Source organism: Eumetopias jubatus, unplaced genomic scaffold, assembly GCF_037043125.1.
Source record: "Eumetopias jubatus isolate StellerSeaLion01/CBP00866 unplaced genomic scaffold, mEumJub1_p1.0 scaffold_1, whole genome shotgun sequence".
Lineage (NCBI taxonomy): Eukaryota > Metazoa > Chordata > Mammalia > Carnivora > Otariidae > Eumetopias > Eumetopias jubatus.
The window spans coordinates 89405781-89427118 of record NW_028274807.1 but is presented as its reverse complement, the minus strand read 5'-3'; the positions used below and the strand labels follow the sequence as shown (position 1 = coordinate 89427118).

At 33.7% G+C, this 21338-nt stretch overlaps 1 protein-coding gene across 2 annotated transcripts in view; it reads left to right on the top strand.

Annotated features, from left to right (window-relative positions):
* Window positions 1–21338, top strand: part of NAALADL2 (N-acetylated alpha-linked acidic dipeptidase like 2) — a 690507-nt gene that overhangs the window by 168055 nt on the left and 501114 nt on the right. The window lies entirely within an intron of this gene.

The following is a 21338-nucleotide window of genomic DNA, read 5'->3' as shown; positions in this document are numbered from 1 at the left end:
CAGTTACTGACTGTACTCAAGAATTTAATTAAAATAGGGCGCCTGGGTGGCTCAGATGGGTAAGCATCTGCCTTCGGCTCAGGTCATGATCCCGGGGTCCCGGGATCGAGTCCTGCATCGGGCTCCCTGCTCCTTGGGAGCCTGCTTCTCCCTCTGCTTCTCTCTCTCTCTGTCATGAATAAATAAATAAAATCTTTAAAAAAAGAGTTTAAAAAAAGAATTTAATTAAAATATAATATGCTAAGGAGAAACAGAATTTTGATCTATTTTATTTAAATAGAAGTTTATTAACACTCATCCACTATATACATTTACATAATTAAAGCAGCTCAATCTAAGTATCTCATAATGAACCACCATGATAGACAGCTACTACTGCTCATTCTTACTTCATTTTCTTTTTCTATTAAAAAAGAATGGTCAAGGGCATGTGGATGGCGCAGTCAGTAAGCATCCGACTCTTGGTTTCCTCCCAGGGTCCTGATTTCAGGGTTGTGAGCTTGAGCCCCGCATTGAGCTCCCAGCTCAGCATGGAACCTGCTTAAGACTCCCTCTCCCTCCTTCCCCACTCCCCGCTCTCTCTTGCACACACACAATATGTCTCTCTAAAATAAAGAAATCTTAAAAAAAAAAGAAAAGAAAAGAATGGTCATTGGAGTTGTGTCACTGGAACTGTCTGGTTCTTAAGATATATTGGATTTCTCCTCATCCAACACTTAAAGATCTTTGCTTCCCAGGCCAAAAAATTTTCCAGAAATCTGTTTGCATACACTGTAAGGACACAAGAGAACATCCTGTGTCTGTTATTCATTACCTTCCATGGATGCCTTTATACTTAAATCAATCTCTGATAATAGATAATTAGAATTTTAAGGTAGTCTTAAAAATACATTATATTTGAGATACATGAAATATGTGTATCAATGTGCTATTAATTTTTAGCAGTGTAATTTGTCAGTGTATATTAAATCACTTAATCATATTTTGATCCAGTAATTCCAGTTCAACCAGTATATTATAAAGAGGGAAAAACAGAGATGATAAACATCATCATCATCAATGATGTGACAAATTCTGGAATGATATGTAGGTCCAGTTTAGTACTGAAAATGATGCTATTTGTATGGCTGAATACTATACAATTACAATGTAAAAAAGAATATTGAGGAGCACCTGGGTGGCTCAGTTGGTTAAGCTTCTGCCTTCAGCTCAGATCATGATCCCAGGGTCCTGGGATCGAGTCCTGCGTTGGGGTCCCTGCTCAGTGGGGAGTCTGCTTCTCCCTCTGCCTGCCGCTTCCCCTGCTTGTGTGCACACTCTCTCTCTCTGTGTGTCAAATAAAATTTTTTTTAAAAAAGAATATTGAACAGCATGTGAAAATCCTCATAAGTCAAACAAGTTATAGAGTAGACATTTATAATAATTATCATAATAATGATTGTATTATTGTTACTTCTAAAGATAGCATGTTAGTAATATGGGATAAATACTTTTCAAAGTGTTATTTTAAATGTATTGTCACATTAATCTTCACAATAATCATGTTGTTGGGTAGGGACCATTATTATCTTCAGTTCACAGGAGAGGTAACTAAGGCAGAAAACGAGTAAGCGACTGGCTCAAAGACGACCGGACAGTGAAATGAAACAATCAGGATTTATACCCAGGCAGTCCCACCTCACATCCTGAGTCTTTAATGTGTAAGTGTATATGTGTAGTTAGAGTAGATTGGTAGATAGATATACCTAGCTAGCTAATCAAGATGATAAATTGGAATTTTTAATTGAGGCTCTAATATATCCAAGAGTGTGTATTTCAATATGAACTACCCAACACCAGTATTTCAAAGGAAATAATTAAAAACATGTTAGAGTGTTGTTGAGCCTCTTACATCTGGTATATAAAAGATTTGGAGGATGGGGCAGGGAGAAGATTTTATGAATATAAATTTTGGAGAAATTTATTTTTTTAAGATTTTATTTATCTATTGAGAGAGAGAGAGAGAGAGAGCATGAGCAGGGAGAGAGGGAGAAACAGACTCCTTACTGAGCAGGAAGCCCAGCCCAGGGCTTGATCCTAGGACCCTGAGATTATGACCTGAGCTGCAGGCAGATGCATAACTGACTGAGCCATCCAGGCACCCCTGGAGAAATTTCTTTTGAGTTTCATTGTAAGCCAATGAGCAGAAAAGGAGTATCTGTGTTGGGATTGGCCTATGTCTTCAGAGCTGGGAGCAGAAAAATACATGTGTGTTTATATATTTGTGTAATATCTATGTCTCTCTATATTTATAGATAGATACATTTATATATACATACACACAATATTTGCCAGAGACCTAGAAACAGTATCTATAATTGGCTCTTTAGGAAAATACAAAGTAGCTGCCTGCCTAGTCCTTCTGGTCTAGAGAATGCACTAATGTTTATTGTGACTCTTGAAAAGGTAGAATGCAGTAGTAGAGAGGTAACACAAATTCATACCGATCTGAAAACTCTCCAAAAAGAAAAACTAATTTATATTAGGTATATTTTCTAATGAAACAAAAGAGTATAAGTAATTACATGTTTTTGTTAAGCTACTTGATTTTAGGCCTAGTCAAATCTGTAGTTCTTTGGTCTGGGCTAGACTAGTGGGAGTGGATTATTTCTCCTGGCCAAGAAATTGTTTGTCTGCCCACACCCCACAACCCCCTTGTTCTGATGCACCTTCCTTTGACACAAAAAGGCTCACAGCTCTCCAGTGTTATTTACTCCAGCCTCTAGGGGCCAATTATATAAATCGGGTCAATGGAATTATGGATGATTTCTACTTCTTTATATTTTCCCATTGTTAGTAATATGAGCTAGATATTTTTCTAAGCATTTTTGTGTACTATCACATTAGTCTTCATAATAACCATATTATTGAAGTAGGGACGATTATTATATTCAATTTATAGATAAGTATCATTAGTGCATAAGGAAAGAAAGGAAACAGAGTTCACTCCTTCTGCAATAACAGACTGGAGCTGGTGGAGGGCAGGAAGATGAAATTTTAAATCAAGGGTAGAGTTTTGATCACAATGTAAGATGATGTATTCTAATTATTTAAGACACATGACTCAAATTGATTAGAGGACTTTAAAAATTACCAATAATCAGAAGAAGTCTTCTTCTAGGTGTTTGGGGATCCTCTCCAGATATGTTCTGAATGGGCAATGAGAAACAGAGCAGCATTGTTTGTGGTACTTGAATTCTGCTTGTTCAGTCTTCCAGGGATATACGTTGACTAAAATGTTTGTGGGAGGGGCCAATTATGTAAATTGAATTGGTGAAATTATGAATGATTAAAAATTCAAGTTACATAAGACATTCAAAAACTTTTGTAACAGAATTTATAGGTCAAATACTCCAAATCCTTACCAGTAGATTATGAGTTAAAGCAAGTTTCTTTATATTTGACTGCTCCAGGGAGTATTTATATTATGAAACCATTTGGCCATATCTACGAAGCAATGAATTAGTGGTTTATCTCGAATAGAACACAATTATTAAAAACCTGGTGTATTTCCCCTCATCATCTTATTTATAGGCCCATGAGTAGATTTAACAAAGAGATCTATGCAGAATCCTCCTCCAGACAGAGCCTTGCCACAAACAGCATTATCTTTGAGGTGGAGGAGAAAAGGAATCCTTTCTTTAACTTTTTAAATTCCACTCTATCCATCTCTGTGTTCTATAGATTATCCCAGATATTTTGGGGAAATCGTTGATAATACATTTATTAATACACATTCACATAGTGAAGAAAAAAGAAGCAAGGACTAGATAAGGTTGTACAGCATGGTAACAGTTCAGTGTGTTTAACTGGTCTATCAAGTATATTCTGGGCTGACACCAGGAAGCGAGGTAATGTAGTGATACAGCTGGGTTGAAAATGGCAGAGAACCAACTGACTTCTTTGTGCATCACAACTGCTAATCATGATTCTCAATAAGCATCTGGACTGGGAACATGCAGCTGAATGAATAAAGAGAAAAGTTCATCTTTTCTTACTTGTGCAGTAGCTGCTAAATCAGAGTTCAAAAATAAATTTGGGTGGGATTCTCTGCATCTAAGATAGATCAAAAAGGGAAACTAAGTGTGATGTTATCTCCTAAAATGAGTAGAAAAATAATCTGTGGCCAAGAAGGAGGAGATCTCATTAGTTTTATCATAAATAGCTGTCTATGTGTTAATTTAGTCTCCATGAAGGGTTTGATGAGAAAATCCCTACAGTGTGTAGCAGAAACGATGAAAGAGGCACATGGCTTTTAGATGTATGTCTTGACATCCATACGTTGTCACTGCAGGGGAGAGCCAACCCAGTTCTCCAGATCTAACTTGTGCAACTATAGTTCCTTAAGCTTAAACCTTAAAGGAAAGGCTTTGGGTTTATTTTAGTTTTGTATTTTAGCAGTTTATTTTATGGGAGAGTGTTTTAAATCTTTAAGCTTTAAGGCAGAATATTATTTTTTATGTCATAATGGATCCACTTAGATTTTTCTGTGACAAGCTGAAACTTAGTAAAGCCCATCCTAAGACCCTTACATTTTTCCAAATTGCTGAATAGCACTCTAGAATGAAATTTATTTTATAAATGTAATAAAAGCATTTGGCTTTCATTTTAGAGTCATTTTCACAAAAGCAATAATAAAAAAATTTACTGTATACTTCATGACAACTAGAAATCATATAAATCCTACTGAAATATGGAGGATGGGCTATCGTCTAGGTCTATACCACATATCAGCCTCATGTCTTACAGGAGTTAAATTTGTATGCAGTGAAATTATAGGTGAATGCATATATTTATGCCTTTTTTTGCATGGTGATATTACATATAAAAATCCATAAATGCTATTGTTGTTTTTTTATAAAAGGAGTAACAGACAGCACATTCCTAGCACTCATTGTTAAATAGTAAGATATATCTGTAAGTATTAATGGGTTTTTAAATTTTTCTTATTTACATTTTATCCTTATAATCAGAATTTTAATGATCCAGGAATCCAAATGATTTTGTAATTTCCTACAAATGAACCATTTTCCTATCTATTCATCCAATAAGATTTATATTTTAATATTAATTGTGTATTGTTTGGCCAGTGTGTAACTTAACCAACCAATATATAAAGCATTCTTATACAGGTAGACCTCTTAGAAGAGCTGGAGGGAAATGAGAGGTAGGAAACAACTGTTGGGTGTTTATACTTTTGAATAGAATGTTTCCCACAGATTAGGAAGGAGTAGTATTATTTAAAGCAAGTAAACTTCGTACTATTTACTTAATTTATAAAGTATTTAAATTTAAAATGTTGAGGTGGGGATTTAGTGAGGAAATATCTATAGGTATTTGTGATTTCCCAATCAATATTCAACAAATGGACAGTTGGATGATCAATAAAAAATCTTTTAGTTCAGGTAAAATCAATAAATCCTCTGCCTGTCTCTGCCATTCCCCCTGCTTGCACTCTCTCTTTTTCTCTGACAAATAAGTAAATAAAATCTTTTAAAAAAAAGGTATTCAATATTTTTTAGAGATAAAATATTCACAGTATGTTTTATGTGTGTATGGTGGATGCATGTGCACACTGGTATAATCTTATGTGTGATGTGGCAATGAGGCTGGAAAGATAGGAAAAAAAAGAAAAATCACTTTTTTTTTAGGATTTTATTTATTTGAGAGAGAGAGAGCAAGTGAGAGAGAGAGAAAGAGAGCACAAGCAGCAGGGAGGGGCTGAGAGAGAGAGAGGCAGAGGGAGAGGGAGAGGCAGAGGGAGAACCAGACTCCCCATTGAGCAGGGAGCCCGATGCAGGGCTCCATCCCAAAACTTGGGATCATGACCTGAACTGAGGGCAGACGCTTAACCCGCTTAACCTACTGAGCCAAACAGGTGCCCTGAAAACCCCCGTTTTTATTGAAAGTTTTAGTGCATTATAATTTCCCCTGGTATTGATGATCCTAGTGGATCTATTTATGTGGCATTCAATGAATATTGCAGTTGAAAAAATATTTAATATGGTTTTGTTCTGCTTTCTTCTTAAGACAACTTTTGAAAGTATTTTATGAAAATGAAAAATAAACACTATCTTGATATTTAGAAAGGGTATGCTTGTTCACTGATTGATTTAATGAGGTACTTCCTACCCAGTTCTCAGAAGTAATTACAAAAGACCAATGCTCCATATTTTATAATTACAAGACTCCAGAGCTGCTCTGTTGATCACAGAGAAGATATGGTCAGGGCTAGAACAGAAAACAGAAAACAATGGTTTAATGTATTTAAAAGCTAAATCTGCTGTTGTTTTTTTAAATCAGAATGCTTTCCATTTTCCACTGACTGACTTTACTTATTTTTCTAAATGACTTAGACCAAATATTACCATATCTCCAAACTAAGTAGTCTTTGTTGAAATACAACATCAATCATAAGTTGTAATGAAAAAACTTTGGACTGTTTCATTATTCTGCCATTGAGTAATCAGACTTTAAGAAAGTGAGTTTAGGATAAGAATAACTAATCGAAAGCTTCAGATCATGTTCCAAATATTAAAGTATTAAAGTATTTTTTGTGACTTAAAACCAAATGAAGGTATGTCTACAAGTCTTCAAAGTCTATAGTGAATGGATCCCATAATTTGGAAGTCTCGTCTGTATTTTACCTATGTGATAATATAATTTAATTACATTTACTATCTTAATATCATAAAATCAAAACACGTGACATCATGTATCAGAAGAGGTGATTTTTGCATACATGTTGTAATATGGTCAACAGAAATCATCACCATGTATTCACACAAGTTTGGCACCACAAGAAAGGGTGCAAAGCATGTTGTTGCTCCTAACTAAGAGTTATAGTATAATTAAGAAAAGCAAGAAATCAAGAGCGAGAGAGAGAGACAGAAGCCAGAGACAGACAAGGATGGAGGGAGGGAAGGAAAAAAAAACAACTGATTTCTTCTAGTTCATTCCCTAAAGTCACACGTTTCAGAAATATTTTTATATATTACATATTACTCTACAATCTGAAAGAATAAGCTTTAGACATATTTTAACTTTTGGCAATTATGGATGTCTATTATGGCAATAACATAACTTTGTGGTAATCCTGAGCTACTTTCAAATATTCCAGTTTTTCCCTCTCCCCCTGTGTAGGGTTGACAGTTTTATTTTCCCCGCTGTGGATAGGTGTCACAGTCCTTCCAATCTGCTGTGTTTGCTCTGTGTTCGACAGGTCACTTGTTGTAAGTCATGAAGCCCAGTATGGAAGGATGTGAGGCTGGTAGATACAGGCTCAAGTCCTGGCTCTTCTTGATGGTTAAGTGACCTTAGAATATTATCTAACACCTCTGAAGTCTTAGAGGTTTTGTTTGTTTCTCTCTCTCTCTCTCTCTTAAATTACATTCTCTACGGTGGTGATAAAAATAATATCAACTCTTAAGGTTGTGTGAGCATTAAATTTGAAAATGCAAGCATCACTCTTTTTTTAAATATTTTTTTTATTTGAGAGAGACAGAGATAGTGAGAGAGCATGAGAAGGAAGGAGGGGGAGAAGCAGACTCCCCGCTGAGCAGGAGCCCAGCAGTGAGGGAGCTCTATCCCAGGACCCTGAGATCATGACCCCAGCCAAAGGCAGACATCCAACCAACTGAGCCACCCAGACACCCCTAGTATAACTTTTTTTTTAAGATTTTATTTATTTATTTGAGAGAGAGAGCATGAGTGGGGGTGAGAGGGGGAAAAGGAGAAGCAGGCTCCCCACTGAGCAGGGAGCCCCATGCAGGCTCCATCCCAGGACCCTGGGATCATGACCTGAGCTGAAGGCAGATGCTTAACTGAGCCACCCAGGCGCCCCAGCAAGCATAACTCTTGATAAATATTATTAAGCCCTTAAAAACCGAGAATCTAATGAGAAGGAACATGAATTTAATAACGAGGAAATGGCAATTCTCTCAAAGTTGCAGAATTGAACTGAAGACAATAATACACTTATTAGATAAATCAGTTATAGAAATATTATCTCTCAAGATTGCACTTTTGCACAATTTAACAATAAGAATTATGTTGATGCCATGTAGCATAATTTGAATCTCAAAGGAAAAAAATTAAACTTGTCTCTTTAAATTTTTTTGCAGAGTAAGACATATAAATTAATGGATAAATGAATGTTAAAAACAAATATAAATTGATTAAGGATGAATATAAACAATGAGTTAACAGGATAGTGCCTACTTTCACATTTTACATTCTCTGGTATTTATTTTTATGCACAAACTTTTTTTGAGGTGATGGAATTGTGTAATATGAAAATAATATTTTGGTAATTAAAACTGTATTATATTTATAGAATAGTAGTATAAACATCTATAAGTTTTAAATTTATTGTGAAAACGGAGGTATCATGTATGGTTCTAAAAACATAATGAATTTGCCTGACTCATAAGGTTATTATAGAAATTAATTGAAATAATATATGTAAGCGTTCAACACAATGTCTAAAACATACTAAGCACTGAAAATAAGCCAATATTTTATTTAATCACTATTATTATTATTTATTTATTTAAATTCATAATTAATTATATATTTTACAATTAATAATATATATTATATTATTATGTCATATATCATATATAATTTTATAATTAATTTCATATTAATTAATTTTATAATTAAAATTAATAATTCTATAATTATTTATTTATTGTGTAAATTTATAATAATTTATTATATATAAAATATAATAGTTTAAATATTATTTATTATATTATTTATTTATAATTTAATTTATTTAATTAAATAATTTATTTAATCACTATTTAATCACTATTATTAAATCACATTTAATCATTAAAAACCAAAATGTTTTACTAGTTACTGCATTTTCTATTTGCATTTCATTTCCTTAATGGTCACTACCCTGTGTAATCAAAATCTAAGATCTTATTCATTACATTGTATAATCCCTGCCTTGTTTGTTCTAATTAAAGCTCAGTACTTCAGTAGAGTGTTTACACTACTTCAAGAATTATTATGGCATTGAAGATTTTCTTATGTATTTGAATTTAGAATATCCTAAAACTAAGTTTAACTTAGAGATTTTTGTATAGTTCATTTCTGAAATTTCATACAGGGTGTTACAAAATTGAAAAATTAAAAAGTAAATAAACCGTTGGCTCTATGCTTAACAAAGTTTTAAAAAAGCCATCTGATGTCTAACTATTAACTGCTATCTATTTGTCACTGAGCTCTCTCTCTCTCTCTTTTAATAAAAATAAATTAATTATTATCTTGCTGAGGAACACATTGCTAAGGAATCCTAGTCAGCAGCTTGGATTTTACTCATTTGCTATTGCTATAAAGTATGTGGAGACAGTTAAATTACTTCTGGAAAGAAATATTAAAAAAATGAATACTTGTTTGGCAAAAAATCCCCAAAACCTCTCCCTAAAATTTATGTAATTAAAATTATAGCCACACAATATATTGTAGCTGGTTTTGAATCCAATAGACTTCCTGTTTTTATAACAAATTAACCTTTAATAAGTTATAAAACATTAGCCTAGTTATAAAAACTTAAAATATTCTCACTTGAACTTTGAAAATAATATACACTGAATAAATTATTATTTTAATAAGTAATTATTAACATATAAGTTAATTTATTGTTCTCATAAATATTCATTAAATTGCTTTTTAACTGAAAAAATATTTTTACTGCAAATAGTAAAAGCTATTGGGAAGGTTTTATAGCCTAATGTACATTATAGTTAAAAATAAAGCTTTTGTGGTTTTAATAATGTGCAGTTTGAAAAAAGCCTATTACAGGTAAAATGAAAGTTACTTTTATTTACTAGATTTGCATTTCCAAATTTTATTCAATTTTTATGAAAGTTTTTGGTATATTTTCTCTTGTATTGAATTTTAGATTATACCTAGGAATCTCACTTAGCATAATAAATTTCTTATAAATTTTCTTAAATTAATAATAAGTACATTATTTGAATATTATAGTCATCCCACTATATTTTAAAGCTCTTACAACACTAACAGTTCCAATCATTTTGGAATAATTCTGCTTTTTAAATTAAGCTTGTTTTGGAAAATTAGAAAAATTAGAGTCTTTATAATCTGAGAATATATGTAGTATAATAGCAGACTTCGATTTGGACTAGTAGTCATAATCAAGTAAGAGCTATCAAGCAGATTCTTCAAAAGATCATGTTTATTCTTAAATTTTCAGTTATGGTTTTCTTTTTGTTTTTATCCAAATATATTGGGTTGTTATTATCCCTACCTATCAGTAAAGAGCAGGCTTGGTTTTTGTTTTTGTTTTTAAAGATTGCATGTATTTATTTGACAGAGAGGGAGAGAGACAGCGAGAGAGGGAACACAATTGGGGGAATGCGAGAGGGAGAAGCAGGCCTCCCGCCGAGAAGGGAGCCGGATGCGGGGCTCAGTCCCAGGACCCTGGGATCATGACCTGAGCTGAAGGCAGACTCTTAACAACTGAGCCACCCAGGCGCCCCAGCAGGCTTGTTTTTTTATTTTTCATTTTTATTTTTATTTTTTTAAAGATTTTATTTATTCATTTGAGAGAGAGGATGAGATAGAGAGAGCATGAGAGGGGGGAGGGTCAGAGGGAGAAGCAGACTCCCCGCTGAGCAGGGAGCCTGATGCGGGACTTGATCCCGGGACTCCAGGATCATGACCTGAGCCAAGGCAGTTGCTTAACCAACTGAGCCACCCAGGCGCCCCAGGCTTGTTTTTTTAACTGGATAAATTATCCACATCAAACTTTTATAATTCTCACACTAAGAAGTTTTCAAGCAATGTTAGGATACACTCCATCATATATAAAATGAGTCATCAAATGAAATGCGAGAGAAACCTTTATGGTTACAAACCTTATGGTTGTAACTTGCCATACTTACCTGACATTGTTCCAATACCCAAATCAATGACTGTTCTAATACAATTTCTTTGTCTTTAAATAGTGGTGTATCTAAAATTGGACAGGAGTACAACTTGGTGGTGGCATTATGGATATTAAAATATCTGTGATAAAATCTAAAATTTAATTTCCATTCTGTTAAGAAAAGGACGATGATAACACTTTTCTTCACCTTATATTTTGGGTGATATCTATTTTCAGTTTTATAAATTTTACAACCTCAAGGAAGAATTGGTAAAAAATAAAATTTGTAATATTTAGTAGATTAAAATAAAATTACTTCCCTCCCAAGTTACTATTGTATGACAGATACACAGCATGGTTCTATTTCGTATCCTTCCTTACTGAATTTTCTATGACTCTGTAGGAAATTATCTAAACCTTTCACACATGTACCTGGATTAAATTTTTGTTTTTAATTTAGAATAGTAAACAAAATAAGGCAAGTCAGCCCACTTCGACTTCCTGTGTTATGTGTGCTGATACATATGTTTCAATACTTGTAGTCATTGTTTCAACATGTTTTGATATACAACAGCCTATTTTGAAGTAAACCAAAGAGAAGGGTAGCTACAGGATATGAGTCTGATTGGATCAGAAGATTTAATGAGGGGATCATTAAAAAATAATCTCTAAAATTTTCAAAATTGTCTGCAATATTCTGGATTCTTTATTGTCTGTTATTCTTAGACAGCAAAGCTAAATGACAAAGTATTTTATGCTAAACTGGAATCAGAGAGGCCTGGACAAAATAGCAGAGTAATCTGTGCTGGAAATAATGAAGTGAAGCATGGCTACAAATGGTATTTTTTACATAACGATTGGTACAACATGTACAAATACTTTCCTTGGGCTTTTACAAAATTCCTAGTATGACTTACTAAATATGTAGATTTTGTTTCTTTTATTTTGCTGAGCTTTAGCATTTGTGTGTTTTAATCACAAAACAGGCAGAGACAATCTGTTTTTTAAAATAAGGTCACATGGGGCAACTGGCTGCCTCAGATGGTTAAGCCTTTGCCTTTGGCTCAGGTCGTGACTTCCAGGGTTCTGGATCAAGCCCCATGTCAGGATCCCTGCTCAGTGGGGAGTCTACTTCTCCCTCTCCCTCTGCCTCTCCCTCACTCATACTCTCTGTCTCTCTCAAATGAATGAATAAAATGTAAAAAAAATAAAAATAAGGTCACATACAGGTTAGGGAACTGATGAGCCAGGGAAGAATTTTGTTGTACAAGTAATTTGAAGTGGTTTAAAATTCTGTTGGGGGGCGCCTGAGTGGCTCAGTTGGTTAAGCGTCTGCCTTCAGCTCAGGTCATGATCCCAGGGCCCTGGGATTGAGCCCTGCATCGGGCTCCCTGCTCAGTGGAGAGCCTGCTTCTCCCTCTGCCTGCCACTCTATCTGTGCTCTCTCTCTCTCCCTGTCAAATAAATAAAATCTTTAAAAAATAAAAATAAAAAATAAAATTCTGTTGGGTTAGAAAGTACAATGTTAAAGCTCTTTGCCCTAAAACTAGGAAACATGTATGCAGATAGCATTTTACAAATGGGCAGAGTATGAGACCATATTCATGTAATTTGAGAGGTTTTGGGAAGGTCTCTTTAGCCTAAATTATATCAGTTAAATTCTAGAAATGAAAAGTTACTACTTGATACACTTAAGGGACAATTTGTTAAGATGTAACTATACATAATATAATTCATAAAGATTGTATTGAAAGGTAATTGATATCAGTTTAACACTAATTTCATATTCTTAGCATAGGGAAGAGTAGGCAGACTGTATCTGGGGCGAGGGGCTAGGTGTGGAAGAGGTGGCTAAAGACAGATTTGAATTCTTCACTATTTTGACCTCAGGGGCCTTTGTATCAATTGTTTGTTTGCTATTTATAATAAATTTCCTACCTCATTTCTCATGGCCAAAGTGTAGAATCTGATCAGTTATATGGGTTTGAGTCCCAATTCTACCATTTAATTGTTATGAGTAGTCTCCAAGCCTTTAACCTCTTTAAGACTTAATTTTCTTCCTTGTAAAATCAGTAGACTAGTGTTGTCTTCGTTATCACCTGGCCTTTCGTAAATGGTCCATAAATGTCCACTCTTGTTGTTGTGTTGTAACCATGGTAAAGGAACAGTTCTTATTTTCACTGGAGATTTTTAAAAATGTAGTTATCTGAATGATATCCTGTGTAACTGTAATTTTCAGAAACCTTATCTCATGTAAACACTCATAATCTTTACAAAATCACTGTGATGTGTAGGAATGGTCACTCCTCTACAGTAACTAAGTCTCTGAAAGTTTGAGTGGTTTACTTGATGTCATGCATAATATTAGCCAAGAAAGCCAGGGCTATTACTCCAGACCTTGTGTGCCTCTCAGCCCCACAGCTTTATAATTTATCTGAATTAATGAAAGATGGGACGCCTGGGTGGCTCAGTCAGTTAAGCGTCTGCCTTCAGCTCAGGTCATGATCTCAGGGTCCCTTGCTCAACAGGGAGCCTGCTTCCCTCTCCCTCTGCCTGCCACTCCACCTGCTTGTTCTCTCTCTCTCTCTCTCTGTCTGACAAATATATAAATAAAATATTTTTAAAAAATGAATTAATGAAAGAACCTTTACTTTAAGATGCCTTCTTTCAGACATTAGCACCACTATGGCTTCAATCATGGTTCTTTACAACTAAAAAAGATGTTTTTAGGGGCACATGGGTAGTGCAGTCAGTCAAGAGTTTGACTCTTGGTTTCAGCCAAGGTGGTGTTATTGGGGTCATGAGATTCAGCCCTACGTAGGGTTCCATGCTCAGTGCAGAGTCTGCTTGAGATTCTCCCTCTCCCTCCGCCTCTCCCACTCATGCCCTCTCTCTCAAATAAATAAATCAATAAATGTTTTTAAAAAAGATATTTTTAGATTACTTGTAAATGGTTCAGAATGAGAAAGATACCAAAGATAAAGCAAATGTGGGGAGAATAATTAACATCTGGAGAAGTCAGGTGATTAGAATGTGACTATTAGTCCTGCTGTATTTCCATTTCTATTGAAATCTTAAAAATTTTTTAAAATAAAAAGTTGGGAGGGGAGTGAGGTTGGACTTAACCAACAGGTGCCTGAAAATGCCTATATTCTAGCATTGATTTAGCTTCCCCCACCTCCAATGAGAGCAGACTGAGTGATTGCAGACATGCTTTCCATTTGGACGAGATTTCCCATTTATGTGGAGAGTCTTTCAGCATCTGCCCTTTGTCGATCAGGCACACTAATCAGATGATTCAGACTTATCAACTTCCCTGTCCCAAATCTGACCCGATTTAAGGGGTAAAAAATATCACTTGATATTTTCCCTGCGAAGTATGGTAAAAATCAACCAGTGGGTTGGATATGGTTATTACAGTTAAATCACTCTTCATCCACATTGACTGAGTTTTGATATTTTTTTATCAGATTACTGACAGCTGGGAAGACATCGCCTTAGGCACCTAAACAAAAGAAAACTGAACATGAATTGGTTTTGAATTTATTCCCAACCAGAGTGCCTGGTGAAATCATAGGGCACTTGCATATCTCAGCTCGTTTATTATTATAGAAGAGTTCTCATTAACTTCTTTGGGAAACTGTTTCCATTGAATCTTATCTTGAATGAGAAGAATTTGTAACTTGAAAATGTTTATGAATTTTTCATAAGGATCGTTTTAGGGTGCGTGCTTGTATGTGATAGCCTGGCAAAGGTTGACAGATATATGGAATATTGTAATGACCTGATGGATGCGCATGGAATGTTTAATGGAAAAGTGAGCAGGGACTGCTGGGCTGCTATGAACATCTTCCAGTATTGTACTGATTTTTATTGACTGTTAATGAAATCCTCACAGAAAGGAATAGTTTCTAACTAATGAGTTGAAAATGACAAGATTATTTTATTACACTAACTAGGCCTATAAGAAATGTTTTTGGAGAATGATCAGTGACCTATTTTCTGTTTCGTTTTATTAAAACACATTTTAAAAATACATACCTCAGCTAAGTAGATCTTATAGGTAGGCACACAGTGTTTTGTTTTTGTTTGTTTTTTTTTCCAATGAGGATTCTATGTAATTACATTCTCTTAACTGCTTCAATGTCACAGAATCCCAGAGAAATTTCAGTTACAGCGGAATATGAATAGTTTGGTCCAGAGCAGCAAAGACCAGAAGATATCAGGAAAATAACATTAAAAACAAACAAAAACTTGATTCATCTTAGCAAGAGAAAGATATGCAAAAGTAGAGAAATAACCTGTCCCAAGCATTGTTAATTAGTACAGTATCAGGTTCAGTTTGATTTGCTCTATTTTAAAATGGATAGAAGAAATTGAGGAATGGATTCAAAATGATTGGTAGATCAGGAAAATGTGATGAATTATGTAATTGGGAATTATTTAATCTGAAGAAAAGAAGGCTGAGAAAAGAAAGTTAAAAAAATTTTTTCAAACACATGAAGAAATTTCATGTGTCATAAACTATTCCAATCTTCGTAAAGGTTAAAGCTATAAAACATGGTCTTAAATTGTAGCAAAATATATGTAGGCTATTCATAAATAATTTTATAAAATAAGGCTGATTAAATACTAGAAAAGTCTTTCAAAGATGGTTGCCCCAGACTGCTTCTAGAATATTTAGAATATCTAATGCTTTATATAGCATTTCTTGATAAGTATATATGTATATTTATTTATTATAATCTTTGACAGTTCACTACAAAGTATGGAGTTGTTTATTATCTGTTGCATACTGGATGTCTACCTTTTTACTGTAGCCCCTGATTAGAAAACGTTCAGGCAAAAAATAAGAAGGCCCAGAATGTGACCACACAATGGTTGTGATCTAAGAAACCAAGAAATCTGCCCTTTCTGAAAGCAAATGCCTCAGCATTTATAAAATCATTTAATTCATTCTAGTAGAAGGTAAGGTGTTGGATATTTTTCATTCAACTTTTGGCAAATTCTGTACTTTGTAAAGTCTGTTCCAGGAATGCATCAATTTAACATGTGTCTTTATTTAAAAAAATCAAAGGACCATTTTTTTGGTTTTGCTAAGAAAATGTATTTATCATATTTTCAATCAAATTATGTGAAGTATTAATCTTTAGTATAAAAATGGGGTTGTGTAGGTAGATGGACCATTTTCCTTTATGAAGTTGACCAGTGTCCATGCATCTCTGGCTATAAAATCCATATCTGGACTATGTTGGTTAGTATGGAAAGAATGCCTCTATTCTAACATTAATTTATCCAGATAAATTTGTTGATTTGTTTCATATCTTTTCTGCTTAAAGTCATTTATAACTTTAAAAATTGATCTTATGATAACAAGTTACTTGGAAAATTTTATAATTCTGATGTCTGAAAGGGACTAGTCTAATAATGCATTCCTATACATATTCCCAGAAGAGATTCTAAAAAAGAAGAGCATTTAGTCTCAGTTACCATGGCCCTGTCCAGCTCGTGTTTACCACATAGAAGATGGAAGGCCAAATTGCTTGAGATGTGCTGCTTATGCTTTATGTTATCATTCCAGTCTTAAGGAATCTTTGTGACAGAGCTAAGATTAATTAGCTTATTGGATCTGATTACCGTAGACCCTGATTTCTGTTAATAGCCATGTTTATCATCTTAATGTCAAATTTGCTTCTAGCAATTTACCTGATAACATAAATGTATGATGCATTGAACCTGCTGCATTTGACATCAGATAAATATTGAGGGTTGAGAGGCTTACTTCTGTGATAATATGTCATCCCTGGTACTGCCCTCTCTATCCCACAAAACAGTTTAAAGTATTACTTTTTCAATGTAGAAAATATATCTGGGGAGAGTGAAAAATCATACAATATGCATCATGTTTCTCCTATCAAATGGGATAATTCCATCTGTAATTCTAAGTACATAGAAACCAGATGTTATTAATAATCCATTCAGTTCTTTTGGGTTATTTTTCTGATATAAGGTAAAGCATTGATATTTTTCTTTCAAATATATTCTTTTATATGGGAGAGGGAAACTATGGTTTAATAAAGTGTAAGAAAAACAAATGTAGCCATAGTAACACAGCAATAACTTATAAGAACACCATGCAGATAAATTACAGATTAGGATAAGAAAAGGAACAATATTTATTTATATTTTATACTTCATCTATGGAGTATCCATTTTTCATAGGCTTACCTCTACACATTTAGTCTATTTAAATTCATGGCTTATGTAATTTAATATCAGAATCCCATAATGATTTTAATGTAGTTTTCATTTTAATTGTAAAACATTAGGCTTCATGTTGTTTATGATTTACCTAGAGGTCCATGTGAACATGAATACTTATTGTAAACTGCAACACAAGTGTCTGATAGAATTCTGCATTTATTTATTTGTATTGTTTATGTTCTTACAATTCATTCCACGTATATGTCTATAAAAATGAAAAATTCATCTTCTTTACTCACCAAATTTATTTTGGCTGCATATTTGTAAGTAACCAAGATAATTTATCTTCCTTTAAGTATTTTATCTTATTCTATTATAATATAAATTTCTTATTCCAAAGCAGTGCCAAGGATTTTCAGTTGTTATACTACATTATCATCCATATTAGAATCTTATATTTTTCATTCACTTAGGAAACATTGTCATTGAAGATTATCTATAAGAAAAAAACAAGATTATCTATAAGAAATTCTTAATTTTAAATGATATACAAAGAGATTAAGAAACTTGCATAGGTCAAACAGTTTTTACATAGATCACAAGGAGACCATGTATTCTCCTTTTTACCCCTAATGTAAGAGAATTTCAAGTGAATCTTCTGTGTTTGTGGGGTGGGGGATAAAGGATTGATATTTCCATTGCATTTTATTTTGAATATACATCTGTGATGGAAATACAGAGTTTAGATTTTTTTCTGTATATATTTCTGTTATTAGCAATTTACAATAAACATGTATTACTATTATATTTTCAACAAATTTAAAAAGTTTCTTAAATAATAGGCATTTCTTTGAATATTCTAGATAAACTGACTATAGATTAATAGAGTCGTTAAGTAGAAATAGAAATGTTTCCCCAAATACTCAAAATAGCATAATAGTACAATAAAAGAAAGTAAAATATAGTACATGGACAGTATTTTGAATTTCAAACTTCGAATGCTATTCTATTAACAGGTTACATGGTCGAATTTCAGAGTATTAGTGAGCTATGAGCTATGTGAACTCCTTTGTTTTGTTTTCACTTGGAAATAGCACCACAAAATTAACCAATAAGGCAGGAGAGCTTAGTGCTAAATGGCACGGACTCTGAAGCAGACATTTGGGGGCTTAAATCTTGGCTCTACCTATGACATTAAGAGGACCACTTCACCTACAAATTCATCTATTCATCTGTAAAATTAAAATTATACTTGCCATAAAGTATTCACTAAGTCAAGTGAAAGTAAACTGACTTCAAGAGTTTTTGCAAGTTAGATAAACTGGACCCATAATTTTCACATATTTAGAGTTATATTTTATTCCGTTGTACATAATTATTCTTTCCCTACTCTTGAAGATGATTCACACACACACACACACACACACACACAAAACAATATTCACTTAATTGAGAAAAATGTGTCAGAGTGATGAATATAAGAAATAAGCCCTCAGGAAATCTTAAGAACTATAACACGAAACACCTCTATTTGTGACCCTTTTTATTTCACTTTATTCTCCAAACAGTTCCCCTGTCCTCATATACTTTTTACTGGCTAAGGTTACCTCCTTGTTTTGAAATGGTGGCAGTAAAGATATGTTAGCACTAAGTTTTCCTAGTAATAGAAAGCAGGTGAAGTGCCGAGGTGGTAGAAATTATATGTTAAAAAAAAGAAGATGGTAGGAAGGGAAAAATGAAGGGGGGAAATTGGAGAGGGAGATGAACCATGAGGGACTATGGACTCTGAGAAACAAACTGAGGGTTCTAGAGGGGAGGGGGGTGGGGAATGGGTAAGCCTGGTGATGGGTATTAAAGAGGGCACGTATTGAATGGAGCACTGGGTGTTATATGCAAACAATGAATCATGGAACACTACATCAAAAACTAATGATGCAATGTATGGTGATTAACATAACATGATAAAAAAACTAAAAAAAATAAAATGTGAAAATCAAAGGTCATATTCGGATTTCATTATGAGTAAAGAGATGTTTACTGATGGAAGATGTAGAAGGAGAATACTCAATTTCTGAGAATATTCATCCAACTAGCTTAATAAAGAATATACTATATTCATATAGAAGTAGTTTACTTTTTTAATGTTTTCAGGAAGATCTTAAGAGTCCCCAAAATTAAATAAATTTCTTTTCTTGTATATTTCCAGAAAACTAAAATTTCACATAACCTTTTCATTTATACACAAGTGTGGAGTTCCTTTATCAGGGTACACTGCATACAGTTGTGCCAGTCACACCCTTTACATCTTATGGGGCAACATTTACAACATAAACATGAGGGATTTGTGTATATTTTACATCTGTTTTCTGGCTAACAGTAGTATAATGTCTCCTTCTAACAAAATCTATATGTAAGTCAAGTGTCTTGAGGACACTTGTCTTACATGTGCCTCTACCCATATGGCATCTTTATGTGTATTAGTAAGAGCTAAAAATTTAACCAATGTAAAATTATGACATATTTTAACCCTAAAATATGAAGATCAAATATTAAGTCCTATGCCTAGCCTTTCAACAAAATATATGAGTACTTTTTTAGTTATTCTTATTAAAAGATAGTAATTATAAATAAAAATTTTAGGGATGTAATAATAATAACAAAACTCCAAAGTTCTTTTTTTTTTTTCCCTAGAATTCATCACTGCAACTTTGGTACCCACCAGAAGTTAGTATGGCACTTGCATGATATAAAACATTTTAATGTTATTTTTTTAGTCATAAATAATGAATTTTAATAAAAATGCAACTATGTGAAAAAATTGCTTCATATTTTAATAAAAGTTATACTATACTATAAATAGTAGTAATCATTAAATTTCTATAAGGTGAGTAACATAAGGAAAACAAAAAAAAACAGATTTACCATGAAGAACTTTTTTTTTTTTTTAAGATTTTATTTATTTGACAGAGAGAGAGAGAGTACAAGAAGCAGGGGGAGCTGCAGGCTGAGGGAGAGGGAGAAGCAGACTCCCTGCTGGGCAGGGAACCCGATGTGGGACTCGATTCCAGGACCCTGGGATCATGACCTGAACTGAAGGCAGACACTTAACCTACTGAGCCACCCAGGTGTCCCAATAACTTTTTTTTTAAGAAAGATTTTATTTATTTATTTATTTATTTATTTATTTATTTTATTTGAGAGAGAGAGAGAGAGAGAGAGGGCACAAGTGGATGGAGGGCAGAGGGAGAGAATCTGTAAGTCTTTAAGCAGACTCCCTGCTGAGCATGGAGGGTGAATGGGGTGGGGGATGGGGGTGTTGCTTGATCCTGGATCCATGACCTAAGCCGAAACCAATCTGACACTCAACCAACTGAGCCACCCAGGCACCCCACCACAAAGTGCCTTTTATCTATCATTTAAACAGAATTTGTTCATTGTTGAGTTTATTCAATGGCAAGGTCTCCATTTCTCTTTGTGGTATCATTAAAAATAATTTTTGCCTTAACAAGGCTTTTGAGGATCTCTTTGCAAATGTATTCTTGAACCCCAAAGTTGTCAACAGCTTTTGATGAGAAAGCAGTTTAGGCAAATCATGTAAAAATGACTAAGCAGATGTGAAAAAATTCAAATAGAGCTTTTATAATTGGGATAGATGAAAATAGAATGCTAACAATGAAACCATACAGAGTAATGAAGAAGTTCAGTTTTCATTAACACAAAATCCACTTCTTTCATCTTCCAACCTCAATAGCGCAATCCAACTAATTTGACTAATCCTCTTATTTACCAGCTCACTTCACCTTCCCATCCCATTCTCAATTCCAGAGACACTAAGGTATGCTGACAACTATTGGCGGGACCTAATTTTAATCATTCTTAAGACAACTTAGAAAACATTCATAACTGTAAAAAATAAGATTTCCAATATCAAAGACCCAAGCTATAAAACCACTGACAGCCAATATTTTAATATCATCATGTATTGCACTACAAACTGAAATTTGTGTTTGATTTTATCAAATACGACTTTAACTCTGATTTGTCAAGCATCTATATTTTGACTAAAATATAAGTTGTATTTTGAGGTGATTATCAAGACATAGTTCCTAATTTATTCTACCTTTTCTGGAAACCTAAAGGTTGTAGCAAGGTCATGGATTTACAAACCAATATAGGAGAGATTTGAAAA